This window comes from Euprymna scolopes, chromosome 29, assembly GCF_053919585.1.
Source record: "Euprymna scolopes isolate OS-2025 chromosome 29, ASM5391958v1, whole genome shotgun sequence".
Lineage (NCBI taxonomy): Eukaryota > Metazoa > Mollusca > Cephalopoda > Sepiida > Sepiolidae > Euprymna > Euprymna scolopes.
This window is the reverse complement of record NC_136510.1, coordinates 39,797,835-39,813,324: the sequence shown is the minus strand read 5'-3', so window position 1 is coordinate 39,813,324 and position 15,490 is coordinate 39,797,835. Positions and strand designations below refer to the sequence as shown.

The 15,490-nt window shown below is 36.1% G+C and overlaps 1 pseudogene; it reads right to left on the bottom strand.

Moving 5' to 3' along the window:
• Positions 1 to 12,158: 12,158 nt before the first annotated feature.
• On the bottom strand, positions 12,159 to 12,276 carry LOC145253125 (5S ribosomal RNA; annotated as a pseudogene).
• Between the last annotated feature and the right edge of the window lie 3,214 nt (positions 12,277 to 15,490).

Genomic DNA, 15,490 nt, shown 5'->3' with positions numbered 1-15,490 from the left:
TATATATATATCTGATATATATATATATGATATATATATATGATATATATATATATGATATATATACGCGCGCGCGTGTATGTGTGTGTTTTCGTCTTATTACTATATATTAGGTTCAATGTAATAATCGATAGAGAATTGTCTCTATAATAATAAATACGTAATCTGCGTGAATTAACATATCATATTTAAGCGTATCTTACGAGCGGGCAACGCCGCCAGTCCTGCTAGTATCTAATAATTTCGCTGATATTAATATTATTATTCATATTATTGATATTATTATTAATATTAACTATGCGCCACCTAATGCCGCATAAAAAAGATTTTTTTTCTTTCAATTTTAATCATTTAATTTGTTTTCGTAAAAATGAAATGAATAACTTCTTTAAAATTAACTAATTAATTAAATGCTTAGTTTTTTTAAAGGCGTAAATAAAAATATTAAAATTTTGTTTTTTAAACTCATCTGATGAGGTATTTTTTTTTTTTTTTTTTTTTTTTTTTAGTAAAACTATGGCCCAGATTAATTTCCGCCTTGAGGTCGGGAAATTTTTCATATCAAGATTTACAAAATTATTGTCTGTTATCGATCTACATAAAGATTCAAAGAGTTTTTAACAACTGAACAGCCTTATCGTGTTCTGCAACCTGACCGTTGGAAATTCAGAATTGATTTAATGGCCTATAAATTGTCAATTAGAAAGTAATTTTCGTCGAAGATTAGAGTTTAAGGGCGAAAAATCGATTGTATAATATGTCTAACTGACTGTATGTATTATGAAATATATTTTAGTATTCTCTTAAAGTGAATGTTAAACTGAGAATGACGGTACTACGGCAAAGGTTGTATTGTATTATCTTATCTTTCATCGATCAGAGTAGGAGAAATACCGCGCATTGTTTTTTTTTATTGTTGTCCCAATTCGGGGGAAAGAGAAAGAGAGAGAGATAGAGAGAGAGAGAGAGAGAGAGAGAGAGAGAGAGAAGATATGTAACCTGACATAACACTTGTGTCATTACATTTCAACCACTCGGACCCATACGTTGTCGGATACCGTTGCAACAGAACCCCCCCCCCCAAAAAAAGAAATAAATAACGTCGCAAAAGAAAGAAAAAAAAAGAAATAAATAACGTCGCAAAGGAAAAAAACAAACAACCAAAAAAAAGGAAATAAATAACGTCGCACAGGAAAAAACAAACAACTAAAAAAAAAGGAAATAAATAACGTCGCAAAGGAAAAAACAAACAACTAAAAAAAGGAAATGAATAACGTCGCAAAGGAAAAAACAAACAACCAAAAAAAGGAAATAAATAACGTCGCAAAAGAAAAAAAAACAAAAACAAAAATAAATAAATAAAAATCCGACTTTGCATTAAAAAAATACAAATGAAATGCATTTATTTATGGCTCTTTCCACAATAACGCATTTTATTAGCTTTCAAAAGTTTTTTTACATCCATGTGTTTTACAACGTTGTGCATATAATGCGCTTTCTCGCCCTCGTATTCACACGCCCATCTTCCCGGTGACTTGCTTCTCTTGCTTGACCACGTGCTGTCCTATTTTTCTTTTTCATTTTCTCTCTTTCTTCTTACCGTTACGTCAGCGCGTGCACACTTGCTTCATTTGTATATCGCTAAAACGGCTGCTGCTAATATTTTTGCTAGGCAGCTATTCTAAAGCTGCTGCTGACTTCGTCCGTCGACACTCTATTACAATAGAAGCTCACTGCTTCGTTACAGATAGAGTGATCAGACACACAGTGTAATCCTAAAATGTATTAGATTTCTTCCTTATCCCTTTATGGTGCCACTGGTTACAGGAAGAGGACTTCGTACTATGAGAGGTCTGGCTCATTCGACTTTCTATTTTTCTCTATATATAATATTAGTAATCGAAAAAAAAACAATAAATTCGAATGAAAATAGTCTTCTGCGTCTTAAAGGATAAATTAATATTTAGACTACCTAAAAAAATCGCTTCCACATTTTTTTATCAAACTTCTAGGCTTGATTTTATTTATAAGACATAACTGAACGTGTTAAACTTCATTTACTGTCATTCATAGTAATAAAGGGAGCCTCGTCTCAGTATAATATGTAAGTGTAAAGGATAGTTTTTGCTCGTAGTACGTGTGGATTTTAAATAATAGTTAAAATCTGCAAGCATTGAAATAGCTTACTACTCGCAGAAACAACATTAAATAGTAGAAACTTGATAAAGGGAATAAACAGTATCTATAATAAGATATTATGGATAGGTTGGACAAATAAGATATTATGGATATGTTGGACAAAAGAAAACACCATACACCTGGACTAGATGACAAGGAAACTAAGGATCATGCAATACAACTAAATGTTGATAATGGCCGACTTTATATAGAAAGAAAAGAAGGGTGCAGGTGACTGTTTAGCATAGAAGATTGTTCTGATGATACAAAAAATAAAAAATAAAAAGGAACTGGTGTTACGTGTTTGAGTCTAGAGGTATTAAACATGCAACATATATTAAGAATAAACTAGAACTCAGACCACGCTACTAAAAATATCACCAAGGTGTTGAGAAATTAAAAAATAGCATTAATAAATATATGTACAAATTCGTTGGAAGTTGGGAGTAGGACAACAAGAAACAATAAGAAATGGTTATTGTTACGTGTTTGAGTTTAGGGGTATTAAACATGCAATATATATTTAAGAAAAATAATCTAGAACTCGGTGTTTAAAGAAAAATAAAAGTATTTATTATACATAAAAACAAAGAAACAAAAATATTTACAAATGATCTAAGGGAGATAAGCAAGTACTTAATTCAGTTTAGTTTACGTTTAGAAGAATGACCGAGTTATTGAGAATTAAACAATATTTCTTTGGTCAGAGAGAAGGTCAGAAAATCTTTATAATTACTAAATGTTTTGTTTTGCTTTGAGGGTGCTTGTAATTGATTCTTTTTATAAGATTTCTTTCAACCGGGTTTGGATCCCAGGAAATATTGGCCGGAGTTAATCTAGTTAGCATCTGACAATCTGAAGTGGCACAACGACTCAATTTGACTTTCTAATCTGATTTTTTTATTCAATTTTTACCCCAAACAAGGCACAGTGCCACTTTGAAGCAGGGGGTTACTATTAGGGACTTAATTAGCGGGGTCATTATGAAGGGAGAAGAATAGAAAGATATTTGTTAACATTACACTTGAATTTCTGTAAATCATTGCAGTTGGGAAAGCAGAATCCCGGAAGGGAGTTGCAAAGACCCGCAGTTCTGGGGAAGAAACTATTGGAGTAAAAGGCTTTCTTGCACCTAGGGATCTCTACTGTAAAGGGATGAGACTTAGTAGCTTGTCGGGTTTGTCGGGGGTAGTTACGTCGGGGAGGTACAGGTGTTTGCAGTTCGTCAGAGCATTCACCATTAAAGTATTCGTAGAACAGGCAGAGGGATGCAACATCTCGTCGATGGGACAGAGGTTGAAGCCTAGATGACAGTTCAGGACCTATCAGGTTGGCGACTCTCTTTTGAACCCTGTCTAGGAGCGAGAGACAAGCAGCAGATGCACCAGCCCAGATGTGACAACAGTACTCCATACATGGGCGAATGGTTGCCTTATAGAGGTATAGGATACTGTCAGGCGTAAGTAGTTTTCTAGCACGGTAGAGGGAGCAAACCTTCCTTGCAGCAGCCTTGGCAATGCTCTCAGTGTATCTATTCCAGTTCATATTCCCTGTAAACGTTAGGCCGAGGAGTTTAAAAGAAGTAGTTTCAGGGAATGTGTTCTTGGCCATTGCTATTGGTGGTAGAGAAGGTTTCTTGTAGTTATTGAAGGAAACAAGCTTAGTCTTAGCAGCATTGAATGTGACCAACCATTTTTGTCCCCATTCCACTATGGATTCGAGGTCATCCCCTAGTGTTTCTGCCATTTCCTTGAATATGTGTTCCTTTGTTTTCCCCTCATATCTGTTATAGAGAGTGGTGTCATCGGCAAATATACCCATCTCCGAAACAATTTTATCAGGGAGGTCGTTTATGAATATCAGGAATGATAGAGGTCCAGGGATAGACCCCTGAGGTACTCCCGCATTTATGTCATATTGTTTGGATGTACGTCCGTCGAGGACAACTTTGATTTTTCTATTACTTAAGAAGGATTTAATTAATTTATGAATTCTTCCAGTGATTCCATATGATCTAATTTTCCTTAGAAGACCATCGTGCCATACCCTGTCAAAAGCCTTAGATATATCAAGGGCCACCGCTCTACCCTCCCCTGTTTTATCCAATGAACGGTATATACGTTCAGAAACTACAGTTAAGATATCTGCTGTTGAACGGGCTGGCCTGAATCCATATTGTTTGTCAGTCAGGAGTTTAGCAGCTGTTAGGTGCTGGACTAGGGCTTGATTAACTAAGGACTCAAATATTTTGGCGAAAAGCGGGAGGAGGCTAATCAAGAGTTGACGCTATCAGCGTCTTTTTATAGTTTTGGTGAATGGAAAGTTTCAGAGATGCTCAAAATGGAACACCACAACTTAGAATATTCCAGAAGCTTTTTTTTTATATTCTATATTTAGAACTCCCAATAAACCCTTAAAAAGAACATTTTTTATATTCTAATTTTTATGTTTTTAATAGTAATGGTTATACATTTTTAATATTATTACAAGAGGTTTTAATATCTTAATACTTTTATGCGGAAAATGTGTCCTCCCATGGCTGAGGCTGAAGGCGGCTACATTGAATAGATGTCAGCTCTACTGCGTAATCAAGTTACCTGAATTTATTTTTTCAATAAAAGTTTTTAAATAAAGCTGAAGCGTTGTTTTCTTTACGGCGACACTTTTATCGTGCCAGCCTTGCACTAGGAGCAATCACGATGAAACTGTGAAAACAAAAAATGACGAGGTGAAATTAGAATCTAACGGAAAATTGAAACCATACAACAAACGGAAGTGATGAAAACAAGCGAAGCCGTATGGAAAAAAACGTCTAATTCAGACACAAACATACATAAACTACGATCTTTGTCTGATCGTCTCGTAAATTGAAATAGGAAAACATAGAGCGAACATTACACGAGCCGAAGAAAATAAAAAATGAAGAAGCTACATAATACATAATAATATTAATACAATAGCGTGTTATTTTGTGTGTCATGCTTACATCTTTTTTCTTTCAAGTGACTGTCGTGTAATTGTTATGACCTTCCATTTCTTGTAATAAATACTTTTACCAAGAATTATTCATAAGTTTTGGTTTCGGTTTCGATTATAGGAACTCATTATATATATATATATATATATATATATATATATATATATATATATATATATATATATATGTGTGTGTGTGTGTGTGTGTGTGTGTATTTTTCATAATTTTTGGTTTCGATTTCGATTCAAGCTGATGTACCCATGATGATGATGATGATGATATATATATATATATTTGGAACTCACAAGTTCATAATATATAAGAATCGACGGAAAATTGACTCTGTTATAATATATACGAAATTTGCATGAATTAAAATATCATATATAAGCGTATTTACGACCGAGCTACGCTGGGCGTCCCTGCTAGTTTACATAAATACTTTTGCAGTTTTAACGAAAGAACAACAATAATATCAAAGCGCCTCCATTTACGCTGAACATCCACAGAATGCCAACATCAATATATTATATATAAAAGCGTTCGCTGTGGAATTTTCACAGGCCCCACTAGTACTGATTAACATCAGTTAAAAATAATACACAGCTCGTCGAAATTTTCCATGTTATACTTTAAATAGTTTATTTTAATTAAAGGCAATAAAATTTTCATTAGTAATTTTTTGCTGTTCTATTTTCTCATATATATGTAATATTTTTGTAAGTATTAATATTATTCTTAATATATGATATAATATAATTACTAGGTTAGTGTTATCATTTTTAAGTAATGGGACTTTTCCAGGGATATGGAAAGCATTTCTTTAAGTAAAGATTAAATAATTTTGCAAGAGCAAGTTTTATAACAAGATTTATAAGCGCAATTACTGGAATGGCATCAAAACCACTTACACTAGTTTTTGACAAATTAAGCAATATTCCGAAGTGACATATAGGAATAAAAATGTTTTCAGTCACAAGTGGTAATTGCGAAAGTAACTAGGCCTGAAATATTTCTTATAAAATCTATTTAATCGAAATGGCCAAAAACATATACACAAAAAGAAAAAGAAAAACAATATCCATATTTTCATTTGGTCTATCATAGTTTCAACATTTTCGACGAATCAGAATATTCAAGTTTCATTAATGTGTTTCTCGTAGTTTCTGATATTAGCCCGGACACAGAGACACGGAATCCTTTTATATGTTGCTATTTCCGGTTAGACATTTTTTTTTTTAATTTTCCATTTTGTTCTTGCTGGAAATAGTGCATCCTGCTGGATGCACTATTTCCTGCTGGATTTCCTGCTGGATTCACTCGTTATCTCACACATTCCAACCAAGACATCTTTTAAAGATTCTAACAGTCTCTTTAAGTGCAATTGTTTGACTTTCTCTTGCACTTTGTTCACCGGGTATGTTTTCAGGTAGTTTTTGAAGTTCTTTACTACGAGTTCGGTTGCACCTATAATTACTTTATTTTCTTTCCATGTCATACGTAAGACCTTAGTATTTCCTCAGCTCTGTTTAACCAAGCATACTGCTCACTGACATGAGAATTCTCATGACAGTTTTCTACGCCTTACTACTTCCGTGTTGTATCTGGACAAATTCGAAGTGAACGTTTTTGCTGGTGACACAATCACTTAAACATTGCCTTACAGGGCTAACGGACTCTTCCTATCCGTTATATTTTTCATTGGAGTTTCCTTCCGGGTGGATGTCCTTCGTAACTGCTGAGGAACTGTGTCTATCCACTGTAATTCCTGGAATATCATAGTGAGGTTGGCAGACGCTACACCTTGCCCAAGGGTGACCTGGAACTATATGAGATAGCAGTTAAGCCCGACCTTGCTCGGGCCCTCTGTACTGTTCATAATTTTAAGTGGATATATATATATATATATATATATATATATATATATATATATATATATTGAAAAGTTTGACTCATGTCCAGGTAACGTACATCTAAAATTTCAAGTGTTTAGACCAAAATTTGATGGAGAAGTACACTAGAATCTGCAAAGGTCAATTCTTTCAACTTTGACTTCTTAGCAGCCAAATTTACGGCCCAAAACTGATGAAAAGGCTTGCTGCATGTCTAAATACCCTGTGTGTAAAATTTCAAATGTTTAGACCCAACATTGGCTGAATAGTTTGCTACAGACAGCAAAAGTAAAATCTTTTGAACTTTGACCCCTTGGCAGCCAAATTTTCGGCCAAAAACTGATTAAAACGCTTTGCCCTATGTCTGAATACCCTTTATGTCAAATTTTAAACGTTTAGACCAAAAATTGGCTGAGTAATTTGGTAGAGTCCGCAAAGATTACATATTTTTTTAACTTTGACCCCAAATTTTTACGCATTAACATTTATTGTTTTGGGTCCAAATCAAAGTAAGATGTCTGATTCATGTCCAAGCAACCTACATCTAAAATTTCAAGTGTTTAGACTTAAAATTAGCAGAGGAGTTTGATAGAGTTTTCAAAGGTCAAATCGTTAAACTTTGGCCTCTTGACAGCCAAATTTCTGGCCGGAAACTGATTGAAAAGATTTTCCCAAATCTCAATACCCCTTATGTTAAATCTCGAGTCTGTAGACTGAAAATTGACTGAGTAGTTTGGCAAGGAAATGTACACACACACACACACACACACACACACACATACCCATTTCCACTTTTATAGATAGATAGATAGATAGATAGATAGATAGATAGATAGATAGAGATGATCAGTTGCGTGGATTGTATTATATGTAATTGCATAAGTAAAACACAATCCTACTCGTTTTTACATGATGAATAACTCCACGTCCATTTCATGTACGACTCGCTGGTCATTTAATAGCTGAAAACGGAATTGCCATTATTGCACGCACAAAAAAAAACACAAACAAAAACAAAACAAATCAAAACAAAGAGAATATTGTTTAAACAGAGATTATGTGTTTTCTGAAAGCGAATTGTTTTACAAGCGACGTTGAGTTCTCACGTGTAAAAGGACTTGAAAGACGACAAATTCCAACGAAATTGGAATTTGTTATGAATAATGCCGATCCTATCTGCGATTAGCGCTCACCTACCTGAACTAAAACTATTTTCTTCTTCTTCTTCTTCTTCTTCTTCTTCTTCTTCTTCTTGTTACTAAGGCGAACATTGGTGGGACATGTCTCGCATTTCGTTTGTCACCTTCGAACTCGCATCTGATGGCGAGATTTTAATTGCTTTTCAAACCAGAGTTCGAGTAACGCAGGTGTGAATCAACGTCCAGGTGCAAACTAAATTTCATAAGATATATCTTCTCTCTCTCGGACTGTATTCACACACACACACACACACACACACACACACACACACACACACACACACACACACACACATCTCTATCTACAATTATATAAATGCAAATTTGTCTCTGTGTGTGCGTGTGAGTTCTTTCCTTAGAGACTCCGAAACGGCTGAACAGATTTTCTTTTTACAGAACTTTAGTGTATAAGTTTGGGAGTGATCTTAGATAAGTTTCGTCTCAGAATACGCCCGATAATTATCGATAATTGATAATCGAAACCGTTATTTTAATTTATTTATCATCGGTAAAGCCATTTTTTCCATGTCGTTCTTTAGCAACAATAATAGAACAACAGGCTGTGAAAATTTTACAGTGGGTAAGTTGATAGCGTGTTTGTTTTTTGTTTTGTTTTTTTGTTTTGTTTGTTGTTTGTTTGTTTTTTTGTTTGTTTGTTTTTTCGTGTAATGGTGTGTACGCTCAAACTCCGCACGTAACTTTCTTAATTTTTTCATTAACCGCAAAGAATTTTATAAGACTTACGTGTTTTGTTTTTTGAATAGCATGGTCTGTAGGTTCAAACCCCGCACGTAAATTTCTTAATGTTTTTTTTCCCCGTTAACTGGAAAGAAGTTTATATAAAAAAAAAATTTATGAAAGAAACAGGTTCTCTAGAGTGCAATGTACAATAACATATATTTTGAATTAAGTTACTGCATGGAGGCATGTGAAGCTTTCACAGATTTCGATGACAATAAAAATATAGGAATGTGAAATATTCGTTGATCATCATTCAATCCTTGCTAGTATATATACAGGGTGGCCCAAAAGTAGGTTTACAGTTATTTAATATTAGAAATTCTTTGAATAGGTTATTTGAAAAACTTCAAATAGTTTGAATATTTATTTGAAATTCGACACCAGAACAGCGGGAAATTCATTATACCTGGTAACATAAAAACAAATAATTTTAATTAGCAAGTAACTTCAACGGCTACATTTCAACAAATGGTTTCTGTAAAACAGAATTATTAAACGCCGAATTCGTTCGAATACATTAGACAATCTAGAGTGTTCGAACGCGGGGAAGTCGTGAAGATTACATAAATGCTAGTAAATGCGGTAAAACCATTTTTTCCATGTCTTTCTATAGCAACAATAATAGAACAACGAGCTGTGATAATTTTACAGTGGGTAAGCTGATAGTGTGTGTGTGTGTTTTTTTTTTTCATGATATGGTGTGTACGCTCAAACTTTAGTTATAATTCCACAGAAAGTGCTCATGCATTCTTTAAGGGTTTTGATAATTATAATTAAATAATTATTCTTTCGACTTAATTTCAAAATGTAAGGATAGTAATAGCTTGATAAGTGTAATAGAAGTGTTAAAGCGTACAAGCACAAATGACGCAGAACGCTGAGATCGCCTAAATCCAACAGTTGTTCAGGGAAACAGAAAAAAAAAGCTAGAAAGACGTTTTGGTCGATTGTAAAAAAAAAAAGCACTGTGGGCTGGTAGGTGAGTTGAAAATATAAGGAGGCAGTGCAGTAACCATTTTTAAATAAACATTTGTCAACAGAAAATCTGTGCTCAAATTAGGCGTCGCATGAGCTCACAGCCAATCAAAAAGAACAAAGCGTCGATGATCCATAATCATGATTGCAACTGTTTCAATGCAGTCACACTTGGGCAGAAGCTGCTAGAAGCAGCTTATCCTGCATTGACAGAGTTCAAAATAGACTTCGTAGCTTAGTGGGGGAGGATGCCCTTTTCTCTTCCCTGCAACCTCTTTCCCATAGAAAAGACGTTGCGAGTCTATCTCTGCTTTATCGTTATTTTCATGGCAAGTGCTTGTCTGAGCTTCAATCTATGGTCCCCCCTCGCCCAACTTTCACGAAAAACACTTGTCTAGCCAAAACCACTATCAATAATTTCCCATTCTTTATCTGTGCCTAAACCTAAATTTAGATTCCATGAACAAAGCTTCTTTCTTAGAACTGCACGCCTGTTGAACTCTCTTCCGATTGTCTGCTTTCCAGCTGACTACAATGTGATTGTCTTCAAGTCCAACGTAACCAAGTTGAACCGTCCCCCTAAGTAATCCAATTTACAAAATTCCCACCACTTATGTTTACTACGCTATAATCACATTGACTAATGTATACCCATTAACCCTTATCCTCGAGGGACCCCCGGGCCTTGATAAGTGGTGATTTCTGTGTAAAAAAAAAAGAGAAGCGAAAACGAATCTAGTTCTTTTGTAGGCTTTCGTTGCTTGAAACGACAATAATCCTTTTGGGTTGATGGAAGAAAAGGTGTTATTGTATTACTTGGAGCGGTTTTAGAGGCTTGAAAATGCCAGTCAAGGGTGTTGCAAATTGTGAGGCTGTATTAACATATTTGATTACCGGGTGGAATGATAAAATTGTCGCCCTAGAAAATACGACATGATTCCATTTCGGTTTTCTTTTCTTTTTTTTCTTTTTTTTTCTTTTTTTTTTTTTTTTTGGTTGCAGACCATCTCTACTAGTTGGCCAGTTGTGTACAAATTCCAAGAGCGATAGGAGCTTTTTTTCATGTCTGAAAGTGACACAATGTTCAACGAACGAGATTGGAGATGCGCCGCTGTACAACTCATGCTTTCTACCGATCCAGGTTATTACAACAGGACCATTGCCAGCACCCTCAAAATGAAAATCCGGATGGTTCAACGCTTGAGGGCACAGATCAACGAAATTTCCGGCCACAGTTATGGTCTTTGGTGTGGTTTCAAGTAAGAGCCACATCATCCCGCCTCCCATCTTCGAAGTCGGCTTTAAAGTCAATAGCAAAGTAGTACCCGGATGTGCTGAAGAGTGTGGTGATGCCTTGCTGCAATCAGGTGGCCACTGACAGACCCTGGATCTTATCATTGTTTTGACTCTCGAGTATTAAGTTAGACACAATTAATCAACCGAGAACCACATCACTCTATATAAAAGCATATAAGTTATTAACGGATACACACTTGAGAGTCAAAACAATGAAAAGAATATGCTGTTGTCCTAGCCGTATTAATTAATTACTTCAAGCAAAAATAAATAAAGTTTGAAATCACTTTTGTCATTTTTCTGAATCTATGTTTATCGCGTGTAACAGGAACGCGCCAGTTCTCATTAGACCACCAAAGTGACGTTGAACCCGGTCATGACCAGGTGCATTACAATTTCGGAATACTAGGCGTTTCATATAGAACGATGAAGTATCTTATGATCATTGACCAAGATATATATGCGATCGAGTGAATTTAATTTTCCTTAGAAACTCCCTCTTTTTGAGAAATTCGGCTCAACTTATTATCAAAGAAATTCCGCTTACTTCATTATCATTTCGTATGAATAAATAATATCATGGATAGAGAAGATATGTTTAATAACCGAATTGCTCCCCCCCACACACCTAAAAATACAACACTGTGGCTCGTTATACTATTTTATACAAGAAAACCTACTCGGTGTTGTCCAGGATTTATAATAGCAGTTATCATATCTCGATGCCTCCATTCAGTCTCGAAAGACAATGGATACCCCCTGTAAGAATAACTGCACATGTAATCGTGAGGAAAGTGTTGCGCAATCTCCAACCATAACTCTTTTGAATCGGCACTGTTTAAGTCTGATGGCAAAAAGAAGCCCAGGACGACTGGAAACAATGCTAAAATAAGCAGAAAGCACATACAGCACCTGGAATTCCCAAATGGTCACCCATCTTAGTACTGATCAGGCTCAACATTGCTTAACTTCGGTGATCTAACGAGAACGGGTGTGTCAACGTGATTATGCCGTATTTGGTAATCGGTGAATAGTAATAAAATGTGCTGATTCTAGGTAGAGCAAGTGTGTGTTTAAACGTAGCGTTGCCAGGGAGAAAAACGTTTTTGTTATATTTTGTTATGTTGTATACAAGGTAATTTAATGGTGTTGCCCGCAAGTCGAAATATGAACAATAGCGCATCATATATGGTGAGGAATAGAAGTGAGTCAGTTCAAAGTGCTTAGGTACCAGGAAGGTGTATTTGTGTACATCACAACATTCCCCGTCGAAGAACTTGCATACTTGCTTGATTCTTTACAAACACGCGAACTGAGTACTAATGCTGACAGATGTGTGACATTGTCGAGTGTCAAAGAGTTAATGTCTGTGTTCAAATGTTTATCTTCTGCAGTTACGTAAAATAAATGAAATCGAGACTCAATTATCGTAAACCAATTCGTTGCGCTAGATTCTGGGAATTATGGTAACTTGATGCCGGCTTGTTACACTTGACTTTCAACGGCCATAATTAGTGAAACCAAAGAAGGTGATAATTAAAGCCACAAACAAAATTATCCTGAACGAAAACAAGCTTGTAAATTTTCTAAATACTATAAACGTAAGTATGAACAAATAAATAAATGACTAAGTTTTTTTGTGGGTGTCAGTTGGAAAAATGATTTTTTTTTTTTTTTTTTTGTAAGGGTGCCAGTTGCCAAAGTCGCTGGAAAAATACAGTTATCTTCCTACCGCTTCAGAACGTAATTACTTAACTCTTCGCGGAATCCTGTACCTGTATAAGAGTCAGATACGTTCTTAAATGGGGTACTGCTGTTATATCTGGGGAAATGCTGCTTGGAGAACTCTTTCTTGCCCCGGCAGATACAAAATCGACGTCGTAATCTGGTCAGAGAATGGTCTCTTCTCTCCAGATCCTTTCACACAGAAGAGATATAGTCGATCTTTCGTTGCTCTGTCGTTATTTCAATGGTGTTCCACTAACCTCTAATCTCCTAGTTTCTCTGTAAAACATTTACAGCAAGAACTCTTCAAACTAAAACGACAGCAAAGAATTTTGCTCCTTCTCTGCGTGTACCTAAAACGAAACAAAACGAAACTTCCAGAAACAAAAGTTTTTTTTTTTTCTAAACCTTCCCTTTTATGGAACACAAGACCACCGGGCTGTTTCCCAGCTATACAACATGGTTGCTTTCAAGTCTAATGTTACAAGTACTTTTTGAGCAATTCGAATACTTCTTTTCTAGAACCATTTGTTTGTTTTACAGTATCATTTGTAAGATTTGCAAGCAGCCATTGATTGCTGTGAGCCAGCTCAGGTGAATATGCTTCGTGAGGACAAAATTCGAAATAAAATTCATGTACTATCTCTTCAATCGACACGGTGCATCAACTTTGTGAAAGAGCAATTTTAGTTTAGGGGAGAATTTCTTCCTTCAAGCGCGACAATAATTAAAATATTTGCTACTTATATTCATATTTTTCACTTGTTTCCTAAACAAACTGCATAGCGCTTCTCAAAAATCTTGCCCGTTAAAGTTTGTATCTTTGGTCGCGTTGTGCGGCTTCCATCTGCTGCCGTCCACTCAACTAATTTTCGATTTGACTTCAAAGTAGATATTTACATGCTGCCCACCTCAGTATAATGTTACACAAGGTCAGAAAGTGGGGACGTCCAGTCAGCGCCTCTAAAGGAGGGGCACTCTGCCCTAGCATAAATTGTCCGGGCATCCTCAACGGCATTCTCCTCTAAGCCGCCTCAGGCAACAAGCAATAAACTTGCCCCACCTGAAAGCCGGGTAGCAAGGCCTGGTGTATCTCAATCCGATATGTATTGCCTCAGTTCACGACCCCGCACCTGTCGGGTTGATTATAAAAAACGGCTTTTTGATTGGTACTTTCTACCCAAGTCTCCGAGCAGCCGAAGCAGCAAGGAGATTCATCTCCATATAAGGGTAATGTTGTAGATCTATTGTCACGCACACACACACACACACACACACACACACACACACACATATATACGAACACACACACACAGTCTCTCTCTCTTTCTCTCTCTCTCACACATACACTCTCTCTCACACACACACACACACTCTCTTTCTTTCGCTCTCTCTCTCTCTCTCTGCTTGATTCTACTTGACGTACGCATCGCCCACAGCCGCTCCGGATGAACTCATATATCCATGTAAGCTTCTTTTTTTTTTTTTTTCTTCAATAAAATTGATTCTGCTGCTTAGTTCAACATTCACCCAAATTACAACTTGAATGAATAACACGAGCCGCGATCCAAAAAGTAATTCCTCCTATTTTTTTTATTCCGCCCGAATGAATGAAAGGGGACTGCAAATTATATTGTTACGATGACTGAACTTACGCATTCATGACCTGAAAGTTTCGTCTTTCTGTTTCAGATATTAACGGTGCGAGGCTCTAAGAAAGTAAACTCTGTTATGGACGTGAGTTAAAAGCAGAGATGTGTCATTGAATTACTGGCGAAAGTGCATTGAGAATGATGGTGACCATGTAGAAATATATACTGTGGCACAAAAGGTCGCTCATTTTAATAGTACCACGCCCTTCTTCGTAGCTCTTCAACTTTTTGAGCTAAAAAATAGGAAGCTTTAGTTTTGGAACGACCCTTGCATGACCTTCCGAACGCCTATGCACAACTATCGTTCATTGCAGACGAAGTGCATTCAGAATGGTGGTGACTATGTGGAAGCAAAATTATGGAACGGAAAAAGTCGCTCGTTTTAGTAGTACCACTCCCGTCTTTGTATCTCTTAAGCGTTTGGAGTTAAAACGTGGGAATGATGCTTATTGTTAAATAATAAGGGTACGTTCGTTAATACTTGTTAGATGAGTTAAATTTGCAGGGGAGACGTTAGCACATAAGCAGCAAACAAAAGTTAGATGGGGGTCAGGTAGCTGCACATTGAGGAGATTGTATTCTGTGGGGACACGACACGTAATCCGAAGTCCCAATAGTTCTACACCCCTGCTGCTAGCGGAGAGGAGGGTAGCATCAAGAGCCTAATAAAATCCCCCTTCTCCAAATTTGGGATGAAATTCTTTTATTTGTATTGTTTGTGCCAGTTTTGGTTGGTTGGTTGGTTGGTTGGTTGGTTGTTTTTGTTTTACGGCATATCAACCCTTTTCAGGTTTTTAATGCCGAATCTAAAGATTTTGAAGAAAATATTTTTAATAGAATATATTTGTTGTTTTC